Source organism: Perca flavescens, chromosome 10 (assembly GCF_004354835.1).
Source record: "Perca flavescens isolate YP-PL-M2 chromosome 10, PFLA_1.0, whole genome shotgun sequence".
In the NCBI taxonomy this organism is placed as follows: domain Eukaryota; kingdom Metazoa; phylum Chordata; class Actinopteri; order Perciformes; family Percidae; genus Perca; species Perca flavescens.
Window position 1 is genome coordinate 35620100 of NC_041340.1, and position 5656 is coordinate 35625755.

Here is a 5656-nt window from a genome sequence, read left to right on the forward strand (position 1 = left end):
TCCTCAGTCCATTACCACAGTAAACACATGAGTGAAGTAAACAGTGACTTGACAGTGAGTTGCTGCATTTTGGCTGCTGTCTGTAGATTCCTTCATGCTCAACTCGTATTCTTTCGGATGTTTCATACCAAATGTTGTAACAGCAGCCATGTTGTGTATAGTTTAGGGTTCTCGCCACCACCAGACAAATCGGCATTGCAGATTGAACATGTAGCTGGACTTGAATGGCCTTTTTTTGACTGAAAGTACTGCCAAAGAACACTTTTTCTGCTCACGAGTTCCATTTCCACTTTCTCACAGCCTACTGCATTGAACGATCCACCTACGTAAACAACTTCCCGTAATCAACGGCGCCGTCATTACCTCGACCAGCGTAGCGCGCGTAGTGCAAGCGTAAATTTCGATTCGGTGGAAAAAAATTCTAAGGTTCGGCAGAAACCGAACTCCATCAAAAAGCCCCATATTCAGCCGAATCAGAAGCCGAATCCTGGATTCAGTGCATCCCTGCCAATATGTCTATATGTCTATATTTATGAAATCCATTGCGAGAAGCGGTTTTCTAAATGAATTTACATTGGTGGCTACAACAAAAGTTTTCTTTGTTTCACCATTGTTATATTATAGTTACGATTTGTACATAGCCTCAAAAACAAGTTACCTTATTGCTAAGCCTCCATCCTGTAGTTGCCTTAAATAAAACATTTTTTTTTTTTTATGTACCAACGGGGCTAAAGCTCAGTAATTAGCACCTTGTATCTTTGTTTAAACCATACGCACAAAAAAATGTAAACGACCATTCGTGCTGTTATGGTAAGGTAACTTATTTTTTGCAGTGACTGCACACAGCTCAGTCTTGTGTTTCACCGTGAGGTCGCCAGGTTTTTTACAGTGGAGACCAAAACCAAAGACTGTGCAACCTGCGCTGTAGTCAAAGATGATGCACTTAAGTACACAGCGGGAAGTTGCTCATGAAGAAATAGCTTCGACATGAAACGCTGCCTAAAACTGCCGCAACTTGTCGTTCTTTACATTTCAGTTTGGAGCCACTGAATTCACTAATCAGGACCAAAAAAAACAGATGAAAGAGATTTGCTCTGCTTTGATACATGGCGTTCAGACACTGACCATGGGATTATGCAGCACTGATAAGGTAATTAACAGACTATGATAGTGTAATTAAGCAACATCTGAGAAGAAAGGCTGTTGGAGTGGCGTGTTGGTGTGGGCGCACATCAAAGCTCGTGGCACTGCTTTAAAAGCAGGCTGGCTGTGCAGAATATTTGGTTTAGCACGGCTCCTCTGCTAAGGTATTGACAAGGAGAGAAAGAAAGCTTGTTATGCCATTGAGAATTAGCTGACACCACCATATAACATTATTGTGATGGAAATCAAATGCTTTTTTTGGGAGCAATTCAGTTGTGTAAAATGGACGGAGATGATATCGAGGGAACACTGAGGCAGTAACTGATAGCTCCATTGTTCGACAGCCAAATGCCGTTTCTCTCTATCAGTGAACAGTCTCAACAGATTCCACTGAATAAATGGAAGTTGCATGAATTCACTTAGGTATTTACCTTGCTTTGCTTTATTGAGAATGCATCTTTGCGGGGTTCGTCGTCGGGCCTTGCAGAGCGAGCTCCCTCCATTCCCCTCCCCCCCCTCTCCCTCTGTGTGCACTGAACCAGCACAAATTCGGTTTTATTGTATTTGTTTGTTTATTTACTCTTATCTCTTTTCCATTTCAGAGGCTTCCTATCAGAGACCTGCAAACCTCAGAAGCCGAGTGGCGGGGGAGCCGTGGGTTTGTGTGTGTGTATGTGTGTGTGTGTGTGTGTGTGTGTGTGTGTGTGTGTGTGTGTGTGTGTGTGTGTGTGTGTGTGTGTGTGTGTGTGTGTGTGTGTGTGTGTGTTTGTGTGTTTCAGGAGATTGGTATAAAATTAAAATACAAATAGAAAAAGAAACATTGGAATCATCACTTTTGTTATCACCCGCTATACGGTTTATAGCTCCCACTGTTAACAAACTCCTCCAGGGTGATGAAACAGAAAGCGCTGAAATGTACTCACTTCATGACTCAGAGAATGTCTTTTAAGTATTAACACTTGGCAAGACTGCAATGGGTGTGAAACTCATTTTAGGCATTGGATGAGAAAACCACATTACTGCATCCAACAATAAAGCGCTCCGCCTCTGATGAGTACATTTACAGAGTTGTTTTACATGTTTAATTCTCAATCTGTAGGATTTACCAGGGATAACACCTGATGTTATGGACCACCACATATACCTTACAGATTAAACTGATCAGATTTGCATCCCTTCATCCATATGGAATTGCTAAGCATAACCAAGTGTTTTAGTTGCATTAACCTAACCATACCTTGGTTGTCCTCCCATGGGAGTGTAATTCTTTCTGACATTAGAATTAATAAAAAAAACAATGTTCTACCCTATTTCATGTAAGATGAATGTTACATTACAGGGAACCCTCAGACCATTTACAACCAGGTCAACTGAAGAAGTTCTGCCTTGACCACGCTTTCATGTTTCAACAAGACTAAAGGCCTTTGAAAGGCCACACCAAGTCCATATTTTTCGTCTGAGTCCAATGGTTTTTATTGTTCAATTTGTTGCGAAAATTTGCAACATGAGAAAGAACTGAGTCGTCGAGCAGTGAGGACTATTTTTTGGTCCTTTCACTTCTTGAGTTAATTACGTGGGTGCAGTGGATAGTGCTAGTCCCAAGCATGGCTATTGAATGAATGACAATAGCAAGAAGCTATCGTTTAGCTGCCTATAGAGCACTAATATTTCGTACATCCTTCATTTTGCGATCAGTACCAGCCCCAATTCCAAGCTGTTCTGTAATGACCTGCCACAGTCTAACTTAAAATTCCTATTTCTGTATTCTTTACTTTGTTTGTCGTAAAGTTTTTTGTGTCTGAGAGACAAAGGGAATCAGCTCATCAGATGCTATTTTGGATGATGAATTTTGCATGTACGGTGGCTCTGAGTGGTTAAAAAACTCTCTGGACCACTTTACAATAAGGCTACCTTATAAAGGTAGGCTTTAGTAAGGGTTTGTAATTAGTTTATTGATTAGGTTGTGAACCCTTTATAAGTCATTAATAAGATGTTATAACTCATTAGATTAAAAAGGGCAACAGTCACCTGTTGCTTGCCAAATAGTAAGCCCACATATATCTGTACTGCTAAGTTTCAGATTGGTTACTTAGCTTACTTTGTCTTCTCCATCAGCCAGCATCCTTGGTATCGGTTCTGTTGATTCAGCTTGATGTTTCTTAGCATCTCATTTTTTATGACCATTTATTTTTGAGTAACAAACACTGATAACTGCAAAAAGCTAAAGTGTAAAACATCACCATTTACTAATGAGTTACTAACAAACGGTCATAAAGGAACCTTATTGTAAAGTGTGAATTTGAGTTCAAATATATCAACTCGAGTAATCAAACTCGCGCAAGTAACGTGACACAAAGTGAATTTATGCAGCCGGTGTAAACCACATGACAACAGTCAATAAAACAACTCAACTTTTCCAATGTGAGACCAGAATGTTTTAATGTTTTAATTTTGGAGAGCAATAAAAACTATTTGCTTCCGCTGGATGAAATATCAACTCAGTGTGGAGTGCCAGAGCAGAAAAAAAGGATGCTTTTTCAAATGTATCCACATTAGCGTTACGGTCATGGCCTGAAGCCAACAGTATACTCCGAAACAAATTGCATTTGGTCTGTTCTTATACTGCAGATGGATGCAAATGGCACGATACTTCTTGCAGCTCCAAGGGTGTTTGTTTGATTGTGTCCATGTCAAAAGAGTGAGTCACAGTGGGAGCATAAACTTTAAATTAGTTTAACTCTATGGAGATGAAGCTAAAATTCAACCCAAAAGGAAATCACATGATATTGCTGATAGAAGTCAAATGTGGGTCTTCTTCTCTGTCTTAACCAGCCATTTTTCTTCTGCACACAGATTTGATTTTACTTGGAGCGTACTCATATACTTGTGGTTTAAGACAGTGAAGTAAAGAAGCATAAAGTCCCATCAATCACTGCCTCATTACCACCACCACCACCACCACCTCCGATGTCCTCGCCAGTCACCCCAAGTACTTAAGCGTGTGTGTGTGTGTGTGTGTGTGTGTGTGTGTGTGTGTGTGTGTGTGTGTGTGTGTGTGTGTGTGTGTGTGTGTGTGTGTGTGTGTGTGGGGGTGAGTGTGGGTGAGTGTGTGTCTCTGGTCCACTCAGAAGGAGAGAGCGAGCGATCTCGCCAGGATCTGAACTGCCTCTTTGATCTCCCAAAGCCAAACAGAGGGAGAGAGACGCTCGCCCCTCACAGAGAGGATTAAATATCCCTGAGTCGGGACATCACAACTCCCTCTCGACACCACCCCCTCCCTCCGTCCCGCTTTCCTCCGCTCCCTTCCTCCTCCCGTCTACCCTGGTTATCACTGAGTCTCCAGAGGGGCTGCAGGGAAGGGAGAGCGAGTGAGGAAGGGAAGAGGAGAAAAGAAAGTAAAGGAGAGACTGTGCGCTTTTAAAAGCCAAGAGGACATCTGGGTCCACGAGGACTTTGACTGTTTCACCCACACAGGGTCAAAGTCTGGATAGGTCACAGCTCTGCCCGGGGCTGTGTGTGTGTGTGTGTGTGTGTGTGTGTGTGTGTGTGTGTTCTTGTATATTCGTGGGGTCCAAAAACCGGGAGTCCAGTATACTTGTGGGGTCCCAACAGCTTTATGGGGCCAAAATGCTGGACTCCACAAGTTTAAAGGGATGTTTGAGGGTTAAGACTTGGTTTTAGGATTAGGGATAGAATTAGGTTATGGTTAGGGTGAGGGTAAGGGTTAAGGATAGGCATTTAGTTGTGATGGTTAAGGTTAGGGTAAGGGGCTAGGGAATGCATTATGTCAATGACGGGTCCCCACAAAGATAGTGGCACAAACGTGTGTGTGTGTGTGTGTGTGTGTGTGTATTAGGTTATCATAAAGAAGAGGATTTGTTTAAGAGAGTGGAGGGGAAAGGGTGGAGGGGATGAAGGGATGTTGAAACAGCCAGATGAAAGAGTGCAGGAGGCCTGAGTTGTTGTGCTAACCCCCGTACACTCGGAGGTGCCCCGCGTAACTTCCGCCCCACACACATCTTCCGAGAAATTCTTTCATTAAAGTATTTCCTTTAAGAGGGTTTGTTCCAGACAGAAACTCAAGTGATTTACACTGTTTCAACAGGATATGTCTTCTATTGTACTGTAACGTTTTTAATGTTTATATGTTGCCCATTTTCTTTTTCATTTTTCCGGACTATAGGTCTCTGTGTGAAGGTGTCGGGCTTAATGTTGGTGATGTGTTGGCAAGATATGGCGTGGACATGGAGTCACTGGTGATACACTAATCTTCTGTCAACATGGCAATGAAAAAAGAGGGGCCAGTCATATTACCTCTGACACTTTTCGACAGTGGTGTAGTGTACAGTGTTCAGTCCTGTAAGAAAACATTGCGGGGGAGTGGGACATGTTGGTGTTGTAAAATGAATACTGGTGATTTTAGAACACTGATTCTAGGTGTACATTCTGAATCTCTGTGCTGATTCAAAGCATTTCTTTCAATTCAATTCAAAGATTCATAGACAATGACTGT